The 22928-nt window shown below is 39.6% G+C and overlaps 1 long non-coding RNA gene across 1 annotated transcript; it reads right to left on the bottom strand.

Annotated features, from left to right (window-relative positions):
* Positions 1 to 6387: 6387 nt before the first annotated feature.
* Positions 6388 to 22079, bottom strand: LOC125239654. Its single transcript, XR_007178550.1, has 4 exons — positions 21937 to 22079; positions 21305 to 21439; positions 19615 to 19689; positions 6388 to 6522 (listed from the first exon to the last, which is right to left on the bottom strand). It is a non-coding gene; the product is annotated as an uncharacterized LOC125239654 (long non-coding RNA).
* Between the last annotated feature and the right edge of the window lie 849 nt (positions 22080 to 22928).

Genomic DNA, 22928 nt, shown 5'->3' with positions numbered 1-22928 from the left:
AAGGATGGGCCCCGACGTTCATCTGAGAGACGACCGCGAGACCGAAGTTGCTCCCGTTCACCCATTAGAAGCCCTTTGAGAAACTCCCCCTCCCCGACATTCGACACCCCCCACTCGGACGACATGGAAGTAGTAGAAGAAGAGATCCCATGGACAGAAGCGGGTAAAAAGAAAAAAGCCACCCGTAGGAAAAACAAAGACACACCACCCCCGACCCAATCAACCGCAAAAAAGATGACCCTCCCCTCCCCTGCAGGTACACCCCCCTCAATAGAACAATCTCAAGACTCAGTTTATATTCCCCTGACCCAAAACACTCAGCCCCCCTCTCAGAGCAAATCGACTCCATCACAAGACACACACATAAATCTAACCCAAAATACTTACACAAGCCAGCCCCCCCACCCGCAAAGCCAATTGGACTCCCCCCCCCCTGCTAAACACCCCTCAAGAAAAGATCAAAATCGACTATGTAGTAATTAAGGACAAGTCTAAATATCACCAGGTCAGAACAATATTAGCCCAAAGAGGAATTCAAGTCACGGGCAGCAACACAGAAGACGGAATAAAGCTTGCCGTTAGAGGTACCGAAGCATACCGAGGTGTCATCCGCCTCCTCGAAGAGCTTGCGGTGCCCAAGGTCCGAGACCCTTTCCCCGAGGAGCGCCTCTTCAGGGTCATACTCAAGGGAGTCCCTAAGGAGTTCTCCTCGGAGGAGGTGAGGGCGGACCTTGTGGCGCAGGGCATCGAGGCGGTGGAGGTGCACCGTTTACATAACCGCAAGAAGGGTCAGTACGATATGGTTCTAGTTAAAATAACCAAAGGAGACAAACAATTCCAAATCTTCCAGGTCAAAGAGGTTTGCCATCTGCAGGGAGTGAGGGCGGAGTTCCCGAGGGAGCACGGCTGGGAGGTGCAATGTTACCGCTGCCAAGGCCGAGGCCATACAGCGGATGTGCACTGCACCCCCCAGATGTGTTAGGTGCCCGGGTAAACACCTATCCTGGAACTGCGAACGCAAACCCAGAGTAGACCCGGTGGGCTGTTCTGTCTGTGAGACAGACAACTCCCACCCGGCCAGCTTCAGGGGCTGCCCTTCCCAGCAGCCGAAGGCCCTCCTCCCAAACCCGACCCGTATACCACACACCCCACTACAGATCCCAAGTTCCTCACAGCCCGCTGTGGCCCACTCTCAAAGACCCAAACCACTCCTCCCCCCTCCGACCCAAACTCACTCTAAACACCCCCCCCCCCCCTAAACGCGTGGGTAAATAGACAGAACCCATTCTCCACCACCAGACCTCAAACCAATTACCTACAAAGCCCCACTCCCCTCCAACCCCATCTTCAGGTCGGTGGCACCAGTAGCCCATTGCTCGACAAGGCGCGCGCTTTCCGCGCGCGCATTGTCGAAATTGAGGCCCGACTGGCTGTCACCGACGGAAGACAGACACTCGCTATCCTCGAAGAATATGAACGCGAGCTCAATAACTACAACAAATAATGTTTATTAACCCCACACACAAAATAAAACCCACAAGTCTTAATATAGCTACTTTCAACTGTAATGGTATTAGGGGAATGAAAGATGAGATAAAATTATTTTTAATCAAAAACGACATTGACATCCTTCTCCTTCAAGAGACTTTTCTAAAGCCTTAAGTAAATTCCTTCAAAATCCCTGGATACAACATTATTAGGAACGATAGAACTGATAGAAACTGCGGGGGCACAGCAATTTACTTTAGAAAAGACCTACACGTCATCCCCCTTTCGCCCGCTAAACTAACCAATATAGAAACTTCAATTTGTAAAATTACCCCCGCTGGTCACCCTTCCATCATATTAGTTTCAGCGTACTTATCACCAAGCAGAGACATGCTGTGCGAGGACATGAGGGCTCTTAGCGAGTTGGGGCCATCAGTCTTAGTGGCTGGGGACCTCAACAGCAAGCATACCTCATGGAATTGCGCAGCGAACAACAAAAACGGCAATCGCCTCTACCACCTCATGTTACACAACACTATCAAATTCGACCTGATCTCCCCCTTAGAACCGACCCACTACCCTAGCATCGTTGACCACAGACCTGACATACTAGACATCGTACTTCTAAAGGACGTATCGCTGACGATTCGTGCTATAGAAGTACATCACGAGCTCGATTCAGATCATAGGCCAGTCATCTTGCGACTTGGACCTGACCCCAGTAACCCGCCGAGTACCAGGACCAAAGTGGACTGGGAAAAAGTGAGCGAAGGCCTCCTAAAGGCTCCCACACATATCCCCACATCCCCCACTATGACTAAAGAACAGACAGACGTTGCCATTGACCTGTATACCAGCCACCTCACCTCTATAATTAGAGAGGCTTCGAGAGAGGTTCCGGCGGACGACATCCGTCGGCGCCCCCTCCCGGAAAGCTTCAGGAGGTTGCTAGACAGGAAAAATGCAGCACTCAGAAAATACTCCCGTTTCCCTTCGCCCGAAAACAGAGTGGCAATGCGAGCCCTCCAAAGGGAGGTTAAGCTTGCCATAGCTGAATTCAGGGCGAACGAATTTGATGATTTGTTAGGGAATATTTCGCCCAGTCACCTAGCGTACTGGAAGCTAGCGAAATATTTCAAAACAGATCAAGTAACGTCAATCCCCCCTCTAAAAAGATCAGGTCAGGACACACTGGCCTTCGAGGATGAGGAAAAGGCCGAATGCCTTGCCCACAGCCTGGAAGAGCAGTGCAGTCCAAATACACACAATATTATTAACAGAACACATACACACAGTGGAAAAAACTGCATCTAAAATTACATCCACACCCCCAACAGGCCCTCCAATCAAGCCAGTAGAACCGGACCACCTTGTATTTTATCTCAAAAAACTCAGACCCTGCAAAGCTCCAGGCCCCGACGGTATTCCCACACGCATTCTGAAGACACTCACCGACACTCATATTCAAATACTCACAAACATCTTCAACGCCGCTCTGACAAATAGCCATTTTCCAGCTGCCTGGAAAATGGCTACTGTCATCGGTATACGCAAACCAGGCAAAGACTCCACAGACCCTACTTCTTACAGACCCATCAGCCTGCTCAGCACCCTGGGGAAACTTCGAAAAATCGTCTTGACACGTATCCAGACTTGGTGCAATGAGGAAGACATCCTCATTCAGGAGCAGTTTGGCTTCCGAGCCAAACACTCCTGCGTACACCAAGTCCACAGGATCGTGGAACATGTTCTGGACGGTTTTTCGCGCTTAAATGGGCTGAAGACCGGGGCGATCTTCCTGGACGTGTCGAAAGCATTCGACAGGGTCTGGCACGCTGGGTTGGTGTTCAAGCTACTCCAGCTAGGCATGTCAGATCGTTTGCTACATCTCGTAGCAGACTTCCTGTCGGACCGGCTTTTCAGATACCGAGTGGAAGGATCACTCTCGGCTCCTCACCCCATTAGAGCAGGAGTCCCTCAGGGTTCTGCGTTGTCACCCACACTCTACTCGCTATACACAAATGACATCCCACACACACCATCAGTTGAACTGGCGCTCTTCGCCGATGACACCGCACTATACTTTACCCACCACACAGACTCAGTAATACATAAACACCTCCAGAGGGCCACCAATGCCCTAGCGTATTGGTGCAAACTCTGGAGAGTGGAAGTAAATCCAGACAAAAGCGCCGCTATCATCTTCCACCCCACAGACACACAACACAGAAACTTCAGACACATCACCTTAAACGACAAACCCATACCCTTCACCACACACACAAAATACCTCGGGGTCACTCTGGATTCTAAGCTCTCTTTTAGGCAACACATCAATAAAGTTAAGGAAAAGGCGCAGTTTGTTGCCGGCAGACTTGGGCCAATGCTCAACAAAAAGAGTAAATTGTCTGCAGGCAACAAACTGCATTTATACAAGACCGTAATTAGGCCCATATTCTCATATGCATGCCCCGTCTTCACATACCAGGGGGAAAGGAGGCTTAAACCCCTCCAAACATTCCAAAATAAGATACTTCGCCGAATAAACAAAGCCCCCTGGTATGTGAGGAACATAGACATACACAAAGACTTAAACATCCCCTCACTATATGAATTCGCAAGAAAATCTACCCGGCACTATTTTGACAACATCCCTCACCACCCGAACCCACTCATTACAAAATCTGCTGACTACATAACCCACCCAAAACCAGACGCTCCTAAAGTTTACCCGACATCACAAACTACCCCGGACTCCCCTACAGACATGGCGGACGGGGCCGGCCCCGCCTCTCAACTGAGCGCGGCGACCGACCCCGCCCACAAAAACACGGCTGACAGTAACAAAACCAGGACGAAGACACCTAGAGGACGCGACGTTAGGAGACCGAAAGACGCATTGAATGACACGACTGACTTTATTACAAAAGCTATAGAGGACATAGACAGTAGGATTTTTGACAATGACACGACGATACAACTCAAAAACCGACCACGGCGCCGCCGCCGGCGCCGCGGCCGGCCACCTCGCGACAACAACACTCCACACGAAGACACGTAGTTGCCCGGCGTACATAGCTGTCGGGCACCTATTTACATCACACTACACACTTGAAATTTGATGACACGTAAATACTAGCTAATACTCACACACACTGCCTCGTAGTGCCCGCGCACTACGAGCGCTCGCGAATAAAAACCCTCGGTGCGTCGGGAGGCCCCAAGGGAGCCCTCCCACGCACAGTTAAGACCCCCGGCTAAATCTATGCATAGATGCCGTAGCGCACAGAAAAAAAAGCTTGGAGCGTCACTTCATCACGGACAGCGAGCGAGCGCGCACGCGCTGCTCTCCATACATCACACACCACCGCAGCAAATGTAAACTGAGAAAATAGTGTTTTATTCTTCGGCCTGGTACACGCCTCCATTCTACAGTCAACAGGGCTTTTTATGGATTTGAACCTTATTACGATCATGATAGTTGCTTTTTAACTACACTGAGAGTTTAGCACGTGCCGTGGAGACGGGAGCTGGCCGCCGTGAATAATAGAAACAAAGGCTTTTGTTTAAGAGATTACGGCAGAACCCAAAAAATCATCTCAGAAAATTCATATTATAAACATTCTGTACATTTTCAGGTAGATACATTTGCAAGTTAACCAATCAAATACAAAATCAAGTGGATCTATCACTGAGCGACCTGGGGGGTTACCATGACGTACTAAAGACGTTCAGTTTAGGTTGAGAGAAAGGGACACAGCTATAGCAATTACATAGCTCCGTCCCTATCTCTCAACCTAAACTGAACGGCTTTAGCACTTCATGGTAGCCCCCCTGTTATCTGTTATTGACCTCTTTATTTGGTTGTGTCATCTTTTCATTTACCCTCAACTGGTGAAGCATTTTGTTTGAATTTATTTAAATACCTAAAATACAGACTATAGAAGTGAACTATCTGATATCATCGTAACATTAGTAACATTCTCCTGTTGACGCTTAGCAAGGATTGTTACCGTGACTAGTTAAGAAGTCATCTCCGCAGTTTTCGACACGTTAATTAAGCGGCAATTTCACTGCCGTAATTTCGGTTGTCTAGCAACCTACTTCCAGTAGGTTAGAGGAAGGGCGCAGTGTAATTGCCGCCTTACCTGGTATTTCTTCAGGCTGGTTACTTCGGTTGTGACGTGGCTCGGAGTAGCGCTGACTCCCGGCAGATGCGCTTAAGTTTCACGGAACCAGCTATCGCGAGCTGTCTGCGGGTGGTCACCGAAGATGTTGCCTCCGCCTTGTCACCTGCACACAAAATGGGATTATTACTGAGTTTTTCTTAAACGGATGGTCTGGCTCAGTCGGTAGTGACTAGTGACCCTGCCTGCTATGCCGCGGCCCTGGGTTCGAAAGCTTTTATCTGATATCATAGTTCCTGTTGATGCTGGTGATGTGTTGTATATCTGCGAATTCGTAGGAAGCGCTTTGCTTCTTCTTTTATGTGCCTTGCCGGCGGCTATATTTCCGAGCTCACGCAACCTTCAAATCAAGGATGAACAGGCATCTTTTGGGCGAGCTCACTCAATTGTAGGCCACGTCTGCCTTTGGCTAGTCTGTGGCCAAGAGTAAGCCCATTTGTGAGTGTGCACGCGAAAACGTCCCACTTTGTCGATTGCTATAAAGCCGCTTAGTCAGTTTATTCATATAAAGAATTAATTTAAAAAAAGATACCAGCAAATCTCGCCTTAATGGTAACCGACAAAGTGTTTTACTAAACAGACTCACATTTATAATTTTAAAAAAATGCTCAGTTGGCGAGGACCATTGCAGTCGCTAATTAGTCAAACTTATCTCTATACTAGTATTATATCTCGACGCAGTCCTTACCTGGTATTTCTCCAGGCTGGTTGCTTCGTTTCTTATGACGTCATGTGACTGCGCTGGCTCGGAGCGCCGACTCCCCGGAGAGGCGTTTAAGATTCACGGAACCAGCTATCGCAAGCTGTCTGCGGGAAGTCACCGAAGATCCGATCTCCGACTTGTCACCTGCACACAAAATTGTTTTTACTTATGTCACCATTAAAGGGTTTTTCTCTGCTAGGAGGGAGCGAAGTGGTACCTTCCTCTGGGAGAGCAGTGTCCCTTTTCTTTTCAAGGACATATTTTTGTAAATTTTTTTAAATAAAGATTTCAGGACATGTAATATAAAAATACATATACTAAACGATGACAGGTGGACAGGAAAGGTTAAGTGGAAAGGACCACAGGGATCAAGAAAGAGAGGACATCCACTATCCAGGTGGCAGGATGACATTGTGGCTACTGCAGGCGAGGAATGGCAAAGCATGGCAAAAGATAAAATAAAATGGAAACGGCTGGAGGAGGCTTTTACCCAAAAGGGGTCTACAGAATACAATCAATAATAAAAACTAAAAGAAAATAAAATCTTTCTGTAGAATAATAAAGCTTAAATAAATAAATAAAATAAAATATAAAAATCAGCATGTGTCACATGGTAGCAGAATTATTTCCACCTAGGGCACACCTCGGACACTGGCGATCAAATATATGAAAGAGGTGCGTTCTTAGCACACATTCTAAGCTCGTGGAGGTGAAAGCATACCATGATTGTATGAGTGAGATGCACAGACCAACCCCTATAGACATCTATTACAAGACGACTCGCGGTCGCCAGCCTTCCTAGTATTTGCACTGATATAAGCGCGGGCGCTCGCCGTGCCCGATCAGTATCGACACTATCGACCAAGTAACAGACCCAAAAGCAGCGCGTGTTTTTCGACTTTTTCGCACAAAAAAATTGGAAAAGGGTATTTTGATGCCTTAAAGATGTCCACCTGTAGTGTGAAATGGTGTGGAAAGGTAACAAGAAGCTCAAATTTAAAAACAGACGGCATTACATTCCACAAATAAGTCATATTTATAATTTATTCAGAGCCGGCATAGGTCAACTTACATTGGCCACTTACGCGTCAGTAGAGGGACAGTCATACTTCTGTCCCTTTTCATCTGGCGCGACTGCCCGCCGTCCTTGAAACCAGGGATCGGATACCGGTATTTTTTTCGGAACGGTTCCGTACGTTGACCCGAGAACTTTACTTTAGCGTTTCTGGTTCCATTAACCGGTATTCTTTTTCGTTCAGTGAACGAACGTTTATGAGTGAGAACTGTTCCGAAGAACAGAATTAAATGATACGTTCTTTAAAGAACAGTTCGCGGGAACGGAATTAAATGATACGTTCTTTAAAGAACAGTTCGCAGGAACGAAATTATTTCGGTTTTTCTATTTCCAAGAATTTGAACGAACAGTGCAAGCGGTGTCGGCCACGGCCATCACTTTAGTAACTTTAGTTTGATTTGAGACTAGCGGTGAGTAAACGTGGCGTCGAACGAAACAAATACGTCGAAAACATTCTGCACCACAACCACAATGAAGTAAGTTTTTTCTTTTAACTTAGTGCTTTCAATTTTACCGATTTTAAAATTTAAGTAATGTCACGACGCTTAAGTATTTATTTACAGGCAATCGTACAGTCCAAGGTCAAATAAGGACGGGACGCCGCTATTAGCAAGAGCGAGCGTCCTTATTTGACCTTGGTACGGTCATCTCAGGTGTGTGTGTGTGTGTGTGTGTGTGTGTGTGTGTGCGTGTGCGTGTGCGTGTGCGTGTGCGTGTGCGTGTGCGTGTGCGTGTGTACAATATACACTACTTTCCCATTTATTGTGTCGTTGGTACTGTAGATAGTCAATTACCATAGAAATTACATCAGCTACTATCAACAATGGACCTTTAGGGTCAGTTGCACCAAACCGTCTGTCACCGTTAAAGCATTCGTTAAATTTTATTGTATGGACAGTTCCATAGGCGTCTGCTGCGTGACGATGATGTGTGTGTCAAATGTGGTTGATGCAACGGGCCCTTAGTCTAAAAACGTCACAATGAAAGATGTGAAATGTGCAATTAGTCACAAAAATAAATTGTTTTTAGTATTCAACACTCCCGTGTCCCAGAACTCGAAGAATCCCAATTCATCCAATGTTCTTATACTGCTGCGAGTGAAAGGGGCACTAATGATGATATTTATGACTTGATCGATGCACAGAATGAGCCACTGAGTAAGTACTTACCTATACTACATAAACCTAAATACTGAAACTCTGCCCGGTGGTTCGGTGTTAGGGCTTGCAATTATCCGTCCAATTCGAAATCCGGATGATTCGACTCGATATTTGAAAATCCGGATATTCGGATAAAATGGATATTTCGAATATTTTTTATTTTATTTAATAAATCTCATAATTAGTAACATAATTATGTATTACGATACGAAAAACACGTCGTAGGAAATTGTTATTTTATAATCAGGCTTAAGCTGTTGTTCGTAACCTTAATGTTAGGTTAGGTTACTTAGTTATTTCATTCTTGCCTTTTTTAGGGTTCCGTAGTCAACTAAGGGTAACTAAATAAGGGTTTACTTAGATCGTTTTTTGATAATATTAATATTTTCGGAAATAATCGCTCTTAAAGAAAAAAAAGTGCGTCCCCCCCCCCCCTCTAACTTTTGAACCATATATTTAAAAAATATGAAAAAAATCACAAAAGTAGAACTTTATAAAGACTTTCTAGGAAAATTGTTTTGAACTTGATAGGTTCAGTAGTTTTTGAGAAAAATACGGAAAACTACGGAACCCTACACTGAGCGTGGCCCGACACGCTCTTGGCCGGTTTTTATGAAATGACTTCAGTTGCCCATAAGATATATGATTTTATTTTTATGTAATTTTGACTAATATTTGATATTAATGAATTTTAATGCTAGAGACATAATCTGATTGCCATATGAGGCAAAACGTCATGTTGTGATCGTTTAGATCGAATATTACCTAAAAAAGGTATTACCTACCTACTCCTTGTTTAAATATCAGATTGCATTTACGAGGTTTTCATTGCCGATTTATTCAAATGCAAAAAGAACTATGACATATTACAAACACCATTTAGCTTTGTTAAATAACAAGGCTGAATGATCTTTCTCTCTAATAATTTTCACCTCTTATCTTTGATGACTTCGTGACTCCATTCCAGTTACACTTGGGACTCTCGGGTAGACGTTCTTAGCCAGAGGGCCTTACGTTACGTATACAGCGAAAAAGTTTTGGTGTTGCAACACTTGCAACCTATTTTGAAAGGATAAAATGTAAAAGCGTATCTGCTTAACTACTTCATCTTGTTCTGCAGTTCAATACTAAACAGGTCTTCCGCCGCGGGATACATAGAAGACTTCTTTTTGTCAGAAAATTTGAACAGTTTTAGTTCTGTTTGCAATTTATTTATTTATTTATAATGTATTCGGATGCTAACAATAATGAAAGTGCAGCGTTTGATACGGTACTCAGTGTCACTTGATTGATTGAGTTAAATTGATATACATTTACATGAGATTATCCACAAATATTCATGAAAAAAACCCTGCCTGCTAAGCCGCGGTCCCGGCGGATTCGAATCCCGGTAAGGGCATTTATTTGTGTGATGAGCATAGATATTTGTTCCTGAGTCTTGGATGTTTTCTGTGTATATAAGTATGTATTTATCTATATAAGTATGTATTCGTATCGTCGCCTAGCACCCATAGTACAAGCTTTGCTTAGTTTGGGGCTAGGTTGATCTATGTAAGATGTCCCCCAATATTTTTGTTTATTATTTATTTACTTATAGTCATACTTGTTATGGAGAATTTTTGGCCAAAAGCTGCACTTTTGGATGGAAGCAAGCCGCTTTGCATGGTGATAGTAGACATTATAGTAAACGATTTTTTCCGAGGATATCGAAATTTCATCTCTTAGGAAGCCGAGCGTAGCGAGGTGTTTTATGAAAATGAAAAAAATTCTATCTTTTTATTGTATCGTCCGATTTTGACAAAACGTATCTCAAATGAAAGGTATTAATTTGTGTAATTTAAAAAAAATACAAAGAAAAAAAATTTAAAAGAAAAGTAAGAAAAAATAAAAAAAGTAAATTTCCGTCTCGCACTGAATAACTTCAAAGAATGACAGACAAAATGTACAATGTCGATATACAAGTTTTTTTTAATCGAAGACAGATAAATTTTTAGTTGAAAACTGAAGACCGCATCGAAATCAGATCAGCATTTTTTAAGATACAAGTTGCCAAAGTTGGGAAAGATCGCTTTATATGGCCACTTTGAAATTCCTTTGCCAGAAAGTCAGAAATAACATGTTTTTCTGACACAGAAAAATACATAGTAACAGTACACATCAAACTAAAATTAAAAATTCCGAGGATATTATAATTTCATCCCTTAGAACGACGAGCGTAGCGAGGTCGGTTACGAAAACCGAAAAAAAAATCTCATTTTTTTGTACGTCGTCCGATTTTGACAAAACATGTTTCATTTGAAAGGTATTACTTTATGTAACTTAAAAAAAATATTGAAAAAAATTGGAAAAAAATGTAAGATTTAAAAAAAAACCTTAATTTTCGTATCACACTGAATAACCGCAAAAAACGGTAGACACGGTGTATAATTTCGATATATGATTTTTTTAAATTAAAGACAAATAAATGCATGATTATAAACTAAAAACCGAATCGAAATCGAATCAGTAGTTTTTAAGATGCAAGTTGCCAAAGTTGGCTTAGTTTGTTTGAAACTCTGCCCGGTGGTTCGGTGTTAGGGCTTGCAATTATCCGTCCAATTCGAAATCCGGATGATTCGACTCGATATTTGAAAATCCGGATATTCGGATAAAATGGATATTTCGAATATTTTTTATTTTATTTAATAAATCTCATAATTAGTAACATAATTATGTATTACGATACGAAAAACACGTCGTAGGAAATTGTTATTTTATAATCAGGCTTGAGCTGTTGTTCGTAACCTTAATGTTAGGTTAGGTTACTTAGTTATTTCATTCTTGCCTTTTTTAGGGTTCCGTAGTCAACTAGGAACCCTTATAGCTTCGCCATGTCTGTCTGTCCGTCCGTCCGTCCGTCCGTCCGTCCGTCCGTCCGTCCGTCCGTCCGCGGATAATCTCAGTAACCGTAAGCACTAGAAAGCTGAAATTTGGTAGCAATATGTATATCAATCACGCCAACAAAGTGCAAAAATAAAAAATGGAAAAAAATGTTTTATTAGGGTACCACCCCTACATGTAAAGTGGGGGCAGATTTTTTTTTCATTCCAACCCCAACGTGTGATACATCGTTGGATAGGTATTTAAAAATGAATAAGGGTTTACTTAGATCGTTTTTTGATAATATTAATATTTTCGGAAATAATCGCTCTTAAAGGAAAAAAAAGTGCGTCCCCCCCCCCTCTAACTTTTGAACCATATATTTAAAAAATATGAAAAAAATCACAAAAGTAGAACTTTATAAAGACTTTCTAGGAAAATTGTTCTGAACTTGATAGGTTCAGTAGTTTTTGAGAAAAATACGGAAAACTACGGAACCCTACACTGAGCGTGGCCCGACACGCTCTTGGCCGGTTTTTATGAAATGACTTCAGTTGCCCATAAGATATATGATTTTATTTTTATGTAATTTTGACTAATATTTGATATTAATGAATTTTAATGCTAGAGACATAATCTGATTGCCATATGAGGCAAAACGTCATGTTGTGATCGTTTAGATCGAATATTACCTAAAAAAGGTATTACCTACCTACTCCTTGTTTAAATATCAGATTGCATTTACGAGGTTTTCATTGCCGATTTATTCAAATGCAAAAAGAACTATGACATATTACAAACACCATTTAGCTTTGTTAAATAACAAGGCTGAATGATCTTTCTCTCTAATAATTTTCACCTCTTATCTTTGATGACTTCGTGACTCCATTCCAGTTACACTTGGGACTCTCGGGTAGACGTTCTTAGCCAGAGGGCCTTACGTTACGTATACAGCGCAAAAGTTTTGGTGTTGCAACACTTGCAACCTATTTTGAAAGGATAAAATGTAAAAGCGTATCTGCTTAACTACTTCATCTTGTTCTGCAGTTCAATACTAAACAGGTCTTCCGCCGCGGGATACATAGAAGACTTCTTTTTGTCAGAAAATTTGAACAGTTTTAGTTCTGTTTGCAATTTATTTATTTATTTATAATGTATTCGGATGCTAACAATAATGAAAGTGCAGCGTTTGATACGGTACTCAGTGTCACTTGATTGATTGAGTTAAATTGATATACATTTACATGAGATTATCCACAAATATTCATGAAAAAAACCCTGCCTGCTAAGCCGCGGTCCCGGCGGATTCGAATCCCGGTAAGGGCATTTATTTGTGTGATGAGCATAGATATTTGTTCCTGAGTCTTGGATGTTTTCTGTGTATATAAGTATGTATTTATCTATATAAGTATGTATTCGTATCGTCGCCTAGCACCCATAGTACAAGCTTTGCTTAGTTTGGGGCTAGGTTGATCTATGTAAGATGTCCCCCAATATTTTTGTTTATTATTTATTTACTTATAGTCATACTTGTTATGGAGAATTTTTGGCCAAAAGCTGCACTTTTGGATGGAAGCAAGCCGCTTTGCATGGTGATAGTAGACATTATAGTAAACGATTTTTTCCGAGGATATCGAAATTTCATCTCTTAGGAAGCCGAGCGTAGCGAGGTGTTTTATGAAAATGAAAAAAATTCTATCTTTTTATTGTATCGTCCGATTTTGACAAAACGTATCTCAAATGAAAGGTATTAATTTGTGTAATTTAAAAAAAATACAAAGAAAAAAAAATTAAAAGAAAAGTAAGAAAAAAATAAAAAAAGTAAATTTCCGTCTCGCACTGAATAACTTCAAAGAATGACAGACAAAATGTACAATGTCGATATACAAGTTTTTTTTAATCGAAGACAGATAAATTTTTAGTTGAAAACTGAAGACCGCATCGAAATCAGATCAGCATTTTTTAAGATACAAGTTGCCAAAGTTGGGAAAGATCGCTTTATATGGCCACTTTGAAATTCCTTTGCCAGAAAGTCAGAAATAACATGTTTTTCTGACACAGAAAAATACATAGTAACAGTACACATCAAACTAAAATTAAAAATTCCGAGGATATTATAATTTCATCCCTTAGAACGACGAGCGTAGCGAGTCGGTTACGAAAACCGAAAAAAAAATCTCATTTTTTTGTACGTCGTCCGATTTTGACAAAACATGTTTCATTTGAAAGGTATTACTTTATGTAACTTAAAAAAAATATTGAAAAAAATTGGAAAAAAATGTAAGATTTAAAAAAAAACCTTAATTTTCGTATCACACTGAATAACCGCAAAAAACGGTAGACACGGTGTATAATTTCGATATATGATTTTTTTAAATTAAAGACAAATAAATGCATGATTATAAACTAAAAACCGAATCGAAATCGAATCAGTAGTTTTTAAGATGCAAGTTGTCAAAGTTGGCTTAGTTTGTTTATATGGTCGCTTATAATAGTTATAATATAAATTCCTTAGCCAGAAAGTCAGAAACATTATATTTTTCTTACAGTTAAAAGTATGCATAGGTAATAGACATCATTATAAACATTTTTTTACAAGGATATAAAAATTTCATTCCTTAGAAACCCTTACAAAGACGATCCAATAAAAAAAACTGCCTTTTTTTTGTTTGTCGTAACAGACATCGCTACGCTCGGCTTTCCAAGGGATGAATTTTTTATATCCTCGTAAAAAATTGTTTATTATGATGTCTATTACCTATGCATACTTTTAACTGTGAGAAAAATATAATGTTTCTGACTTTCTGGCTAAGGAATTTATAAGCGACCATATAAACAAACTAAGCCAACTTTGACAAATTGCATCTTAAAAACTACTGATTCGATTTCGATTCGGTTTTTAGTTTATAATCATACATTTATTTGTCTTTAATTTAAAAAAATCTATATCGAAATTATACACCGTGTCTACCGTTTTTTGCGGTTATTCAGTGTGATACGAAAATTAAGGTTTTTTTTTTAAATCTTACATTTTTTTTCCAATTTTTTTCAATATTTTTTTTAAGGTACATAAAGTTACCTTTCAAATGAAACATGTTTTGTCAAAATCGGACGACGTACAAAAAAATGATTTTTTTTTTTCGGTTTTCGTAACCGACCTCGCTACGCTCGTCGTTCTAAGGGATGAAATTATAATATCCTCGGAATTTTTAATTTTATTTTGATGTGTACTGTTACTATGTATTTTTCTGTGTCCGAAAAACATATTATTTCTGACTTTCTGGCAAAGGAATTTCAAAGTGGCCATATAAAGCGATCTTTCCCAACTTTGGCAACTTGTATCTTAAAAAATGCTGATCTGATTTCGATGCGGTCTTCAGTTTTCAACTAAAAATTTATCTGTCTTCGATTAAAAAAAAACTTGTATATCGACATTGTACATTTTGCACATTTGTCTGTCATTCTTTGAAGTTATTCAGTGCGAGACGGAAATTTACTTTTTTATTTTTTTCTTACTTTTATTTTAAATTTTTTTTCTTTGTATTTTTTTTTTAATTACACAAATTAATACCTTTCATTTGAGATACGTTTTGTCAAAATCGGACGATACAATAAAAAGATAGAATTTTTTTCATTTTCATAAAACACCTCGCTACGCTCGGCTTCTTAAGGGATGAAATTTCGATATCCTCGGAAAAAATCGTTTACTATGATGTCTACTATCACCATGCAAAGCGACTTGCTTCCATCCAAAAGTGCAGCTTTCTTTTCATAACTAGTATGACTATTATTAAATAAGGTAGTAGTGTCACTCAAGGAGTAATTTTTGATATAAATCGCTTTAATATCGTAAATGTGTTAATTTTACTTTAAAATTTGTTTTCCAAATCAGCTTCTTAAAAATTGCAATGGTATTTCTGTCATTCACAATATTCGAATTATTCGTTTTATCCGGATTTTAACGTGCAAATTATCCGAATTTCAAAATCAGCGGATATATCCGGATTACAATACAAGCCCTATTCGGTGTCACTCCTAAAGTAGGTACTTACAGGCGACCGTACCGACATATGTCAATTAGGGACGCAGTTATTTGTAAAAAAATGAGAAAGCCTTATACGGTCAACCGGGGTGGCTTTAAAACGCAGGGGTGACTTTGAAAATTTAGTTTTAAAGTCATACTGTAAGTAAATTCGCGATTTTCTATGGTAGATTTACAAGAATATTTATTGATCTATTATCTATCTACTAATTACATGAACAGTTTCAGTAAATAATGAATGATGTTAATTTTAAAGCCGTTCAAATACCATCAAAGTAACCCCAAATTTTCCTAAAGCCACCCCGGTTGACGTAGCTCTCCCGCTCTTACAATCCCGTACTTGTTGGACCTTGGTCGGTTTGGTCGTCTGTAGACAGTGTAGACACTAATACACTCGCCAACTACAGTTGTGTATTCCATGTAGATACACCAAGGGCCCAATTCTCAAAAGCTTGTAACTTATTGTAATAATTTTCTAGAAATGTAAGTACATTATGCAAAATAAATAAGATATTTTTATTGCAGATAAAAGCTTTGACATAGATGATGAAGATCTAGCCTTCAAAAAAATATATATAGAGAAAAAACTACCCCATATCCAAGCGATTCTGATGACCTTGAGTTGGATGTAAGTGCTTATAGTGTGAGAAAGCTGTATAAAATATAATCTGCACTAATTTGTATAAATATGTGTGTTACTTAATCTGTGTGAATTTGTAATAGTGATATGTTTTTAAATGTTTTTAAGGACCAAGATGCAGTCCTTGAGAGAGCACAACCCATGCAATCCATTTATAGTGAACCGGAACCGGACGCGATGTGCCCTTGTTCATGCAAGCGTAATATAGTTGCAGTCGTTATAAGAAAAAAGTTAGAACAAGTTCCCGAAGAGAATTTACGGGCTTGTTTAGAAGATCTCGAAAATAAAATAGAAAAATATTATTAAATGTGTATCAAGATTATGTGTACTCTATCATAATTATAGCTTCAGTGTAAAAGTCAATCATATTTTGGTACATTCGTTAGGTTAGTTATTTCGTATAAAATAAGGGTTATTCCACTAGTCAGAGTTACCACTAAGTTGTTACCAGTGGTAACTACAATGTTATTTTCCCATAGGCAATTACTGGAAAGATTATATCATAAGATTCATAAGTTTTGTTTTATTTTATACACATGTAAAGCATGACCAGAAATATATGACTATGCGCCATGTAGCGGAATTTCATTAAAACTATTTTCTTCATAGTCATCATACTATACTGAACTGTCACTCCATACATCAGAATAACAGCGCACTCCTGCCTGACAATAGTTATTTATATTTCTGGTCAGGCTTTAGTTTCTTAACCATACTTACCATATCCAACGCGATCAATGTTATTTTCACCAAATCTAATGGCAACAGCTGAGACTGTTTCCTCACCTTTAATTGATTGGCCTCAATGGCCACTGCGTAAGAGTCGTTAGAGGTGCACATTGACTTGCCTAATATCAAGGACGATAGATACCGGGACTGACAAAGCCCATACAAAAGTTTACCTCTGAAATGTCCCATACATTTCCGAGCGATTATTTCCGAAAAAATTAACAATATCAAAAAATGTTAGTAGTAAACCCCTATTCATTTTTTAATACCTATCCAACAATAGGTATATCACACGTCAGGGTTGAAATGAAAAAAAAATCTCTCCCCACTTTACGTGTAGGGGGCGGGCACCCTAATAATGTTCTCATGCAATGATTAGTTGGTTTCGATTTAGCTTAATATATTTTTTGTTCTTATTTATGGTGTCTGTATTTAGCTCTGCCGTGAAAAATATATAAAGAAATAAGGAGGCCGTTTCATCATCGCCACCAGTACAAAACAAGGTCCCACGTAAGAAGAAAATAAACATCGACGACTTCGATACAGGCACAAGCTTCATGAATTTTAGGCTGTGTGGAAGTAGCAAGTCTTCAAACCTAGCTTATTAAATTGTCATTCTCTAAAACCATGCTTTAATTTTCTACAAATATTAACGCGAAACGAAACCCAGTACTCGCTGTCCCGATTATACATGACGTCGGCACATTATTGCCATATGAAAACGATTTGTAGCGACACTCTTCCAGGGTCAAATAAAAACTTGTCAGGCTTTAGTTACTAAAAAAAATCCGGATTTAATCCGGAGTTCGGATTTTGCCCTAAAAATAATCCGAAAATCCGGATTTTATATTATTGCAATCCCTAGGTATAACCCAATCCTTTCAGAAAATATTTACTTTATCACAAAATTATTTTAAACTTTCTTTTTGACATCGAAAAGGCTTTAGTTTTTTACATACCGAATAACTTTATTTCGGTATCATGATTCCTTTTAAGATAATTACATTATGTATAAGGTAAGGAATAATATTTAGAATCTAAAATATGACAAATTTGCATTCTATTCAAATCAGTACGAGTATACTTCACGGAGTCCAAAACTATGCGCAAATCAGAAGTCCAAAACTAGAAAAATATAGATAGAGACTATAGAGAGCGATTGCGGGCGCCGGTCGGCTCGAGCGCGAGTACTTGCGCCGCCGGCGTACGCGTCTGTGTGCGTGCGCCACGCGCACACACAACTTTACTATACAGGGCCTCTCTGTGGGTTCCGCCCCCGTCAACGCGACGGCGATAAAGACCTAAAAATCTGAATTCGTGCTTGCCTCCTGTATCGTCTTAATCCTTTAATGATTCCGTTAACGTGAAACTTTAAGTAGACAGGTTTTATGAAGACAATTGGCCGGTGACCCCTACAATTTTAAAATTTGCCGCCCTTTATACATGGTGTATATTCTATGCTGTTTCTTCCTATCCTAATAGTTTCAATATCAAGCATACACTATCACTGCACGTTCGCTGTTTATACGCCGAAAGTTGCAACTCAAGTAAATGAAGTAAACAAAACAAACAACCTACCTTCACCTTCATTGCCGGCCGCGGCCGGCCGGCTAACCGAAACAGAAATATACATGAACTTCGTGTGAAAAAGAGACAGCGAAAGGCGGCTCGTGCGTCGGCGAAAACGTTCGGCTCTGGCGCTCGCTACAGTCGCTATACCTACTCCCGCGCGGCTCGGAACGAAATAATATTGGTTTTAGGAACGCTAAAATTCTGTTCGTTCATTTAAACGTTACTGTAAGGAACTGTTCTTTGAGGGAACGAAATAAGAACCGAAACCGAAATTATTTTGTTCCCACTGAACAAAATTTATAATGAACCGTTCGTTTAGGGAACTATATAAGAACCGTAACCGAAATTATTTTGTTCCCATTGAACAAAATTTATAGGTAACGGTTTAAGAACGATATCAAATGGTATTTGGGAACGGGTTCCGATCCCTGCTTGAAACGGCCAATCACAGCGCGCTTAACACATTCCCCGCCCGCTCCTCGCACCCCAAACACTGGTGACTCGTATCGCGAACCAAATATACAAGACTGCCACTCTATAGGAGGTTCTCTGTGGTGAGATGTGACAGGTTGACTGGTCCCGTTTTTGACATGCGGTAACTGTAAGGTAACCGAGAGGGGATGGGCGGCACTTTCAGCGGGGAGCAGGAGTGGCCATACTGTACGATAGTACTCTATTACACTGTGCCTGTGTGAATACTTGGAATCCCTCACTATGCTAAGATCCCTATGTCCCTAATATTTTCAATACCTCACTACACTCAGGATTTAATTATAAAATTGTCTGCTTCGTTCAGGATTCAATGTTCACCGTTGCAGGTTGTGTTGTTTCACTGTACCTGTGGCCACCTTGCAGATTCATCATCAGATCAACTCCATGTCAGCATAATTGCCTTGCGAAATGCACATTCATGCCAAATTTCAGCATTAAACAAAAAGTTAGTGAAATTGCTCACGAGGTTAGACAACTATGTCATGCAATTAAATAACAAATAAAACAAAGTTTTCTGACATGTAAGCAAACAGTAAACCATCCATTTTCTCATAAGACAAAGGCAAAAAATCTTACTTGTCGCAAAATCCAAAAAAATGAGATGTTGAAAAAAGAATTTATAAAAAGAGGATTTTGTATACATGTATAGTGTGGAAAAGGTACTTACATAAAATATCTCTTTGCATTTCAATGTTGTAATTGTTGGCAAGCATCTATGGGCTCACCACACTTAGTTCTTCAGCTGAAAAAGACAAACATTTTGTTTAAACAGAAAATGTTCACAGGGACAACAGACTTCTTCTGGGCGAGCTCACTCCATCGTAGGCCACGTCTTTGCCTCTGGTTAGTCTGTGGCAAGAGTAACCAATTTTAATGTAATTAAAAAAAAACGGTAGCCAAGGTTCATAATTATCAGCGTTTCTTAACTTGTTCAGCAGTCATAGACCACTTTCACAGTTTCGCAACCAAGAACTAGCCCGGTGGGTACTGGTGGGTGGGCTGGGTGGTTGACGACTGGTCTGGCGCAGTCGGTAGTGACCCTGCCGGATATGCTGCGGTCCCAGGTTCGAATCCCGGTAAGGGCATTTATTTGTGTGATGACTTGATGAGCACAGATATTTGTTCCTGAGTCATGGATGTTTTCTATGTATATAAGTATTTATATATTATATATATCGTTGTCTGAGTACTCACAACACAAGCCTTCTTGAGCTTACCGTGGGCCTCAGTCAATTTGTGTAAGAATGTCCTACATATAATATTTATTATTTATTTATATTTTATTTACTCAAACTTTGCTTAGATGCTGGTTAGAAATTATGCCCGGTTTCTGACATAGTGCGCCATTGTTGGTCTGGTAGTGCATGTGTGAAATATTCCATGGACCTTTTATATATTGTTTGTGAACCACCATTTAGGAATTAAACCCTGCTTTTAGATTTGATATTAGCCAATCTCCGATGATCAGATGACTTTAAAAAGATAGGCAAAGTGCATCAGTGCACTGGCTCAGACCACTATACCTGGAAGGCTTCGGAGGAGGCCTATGTATTGTATTGTATTGTATTGTATTTATTTATTGCAATTCACATGTACATTACAGGTTTTACAAGTACTTAAAAGTATAGGTAGGTACACAAATGACACATGAAGCCCTGCGGGGCGCAGCAATAATTAATGTAGGTAGGTAGGAAGTATTTCGCTTATACAATTTGTTAGGTACAATCTTTTTCACGTCATGACGTGTTCTCAAAGGACAAGACTGAAGTTGTTGATGGAACAATAGAAATATATATTGTAGATGAAATGTAAAAAAAATGCTTCAGTAAATAAAGGCTATTTATATTTTATTTATGTATTAGCCAATTTAGTTGAAATTGAGAAATACCAATAATTTAGCTCACAGGGATGGACAGTTTTTATTGGGGAAATAATATTAGGGGAAATATTTTCTCACTTCCTTGAAAGTGAGACTTGAAGCGCCTCCTGTTAACTGATGTAAACATTTTGCTTGAATTGAATGATTGCCTTTCACTTTATCAGGCTTTAGACAAGTAACCCATGCAAAGTTGCAGGCAAAAGCTAGTGTTGTCAAGCAAAAACCTTAAAAAGCTTGTTTGTATTTTATGTTTCAAATGCTTATTGGAAAAGACTTAGTGCAAAGAAATACCCAATAGCACAAGTACAAAAAAAAATCAGACAAATTGCATAATTAGATCTCAATCCCTTTGATTTAGTATCATAAACATAATTTATTATAAACAAACTTTGCATGTTTGCATCATACACCTTATTGCATCATACACAGGAATCTTGTGCATTAATATATGACGAAAAAAAGAAAAAAGAATGCTTACTTAAAGCTTGGTGAGCATTTTCCATGCATCTTTAGCTTGTCCAGGCTCTGTAGCATTTGCATGAAACAGAAACTTGCATTTCGCAGACTGGGCCCTTGTACTCCTTCAGTTATATGGTATTCTCTCCACAGTGGACTGTAAAAGTAGACAATTAAATTAAAAAGCAGCCAGAGAAAAAAAATACTATAACATAAATGTCAGGAAGATTTTGCAAGCACATCAGACAAAAGGGATGTTAATAACTTCTATAGACACAACATTTCTTAAACATATGAAGAAAGGGGAATTGAATGGACATGATTACTAAACAGAAAACCATTAGCTAGGCTCATGAGCTCAACAACTGAGGAATTTGTAAAACTTAAATAAGTACTGGGTACGAAGCCAGGACCGCCATTTCGTGTATTTTCAACGTAAACTTACGCAAGTCTAAACTACTTGTTATTAAACTTGTAAATCTTCAATATACGGTCAATTCACAAATATTCTTTACAAGGTATAATTGTATTTAAAAGAAAAGCAGCAAAACAAACCCAAACCAACAAGTGTTTTCATGACGCTGCGTCAACACGTGGTCAAGTTGTACAAAGAAACTTTTGAATGGCAAAGAAAACGAGTCTTATTTAACTTACTTTTGATAAGTACACCTTCATCGAGGAGGAAAAAGTGTGTGCAGCATTTTCAGACCATTATTCCGTGTTCGGGGAGCGATACGATACAGCACCAGCAGTTATTTCTACCTCGGTACCTCCATTAATTCACCGGCATCACCAGCATCCAGCATGGCTAGAATGTTTCCGTCTGTATGTGTTTGTGTGACGCGGGTGACGCCGCGGCCGCCATTGCAAAAACATCGATCAAATGACTGCTTGATTATAGGAGAAAATCAATTACAACAAAAGCTAATAATAATTGATACGAATGAGGAAAAAACAAATTTAGTTTGAGTTTTTAACTTGCCCATAAAATGAATATCGTGCTTCTATCAGCGTTGCGAGACTTGCGAGTATTGAAAGCGGAAGTTGAAAGCCCTCTATTGAATAATTTTCAAAATGGCCGCTGTACACACATGGCCAACAGTTCCACCAACCCCCTTGGCCATGTGTGTAGAGGGCTACTTGGCCGTAAGTTGGCAGTTGGCGCTTGCGCTTGCCGGCCAACCGATTCGTGTCGGTTTTTTGTCCACACATCAAATGGCCCCTGTACACACATGGCCAACGGTTCCACCAGCCCTTTGTGAAACCCCTTGGCCAAGATAAGAGCCGCTGTTTACACATTGGCGAACCAATCACTTGGCATTGGCTCTTCATGAAAGATGGACGTGTAATGAAAAAATCTAGGAAATTCTTGGTCATAGACGTTGTCAGAAAAAAAATATTAAAAAATAATAACCCCGTAGTAAAATTAAATTATTTGCAATATTAACAATTTTTTGAATATTCTGATAAGAACATTTATCTTTTTTAGGAAATACATTAAACATTTGCAAGGTTATTTTATTTCCTAAAATCTACACTATTATTGGCATAGATAAACTTATTATTTTCGTAAATATATCACTACTGTCCTCTCTGACGGCTGACGACCAACTGAATGAAGCGCCAACGTGTAAACGCAGTTGGCC

The sequence above is a fragment of the Leguminivora glycinivorella genome, chromosome 26 (genome assembly GCF_023078275.1).
Source record: "Leguminivora glycinivorella isolate SPB_JAAS2020 chromosome 26, LegGlyc_1.1, whole genome shotgun sequence".
Classification (NCBI taxonomy): domain Eukaryota; kingdom Metazoa; phylum Arthropoda; class Insecta; order Lepidoptera; family Tortricidae; genus Leguminivora; species Leguminivora glycinivorella.
Note: the sequence above shows the minus strand (reverse complement) of the source record. Positions and strands in the feature narration are given on the sequence as shown.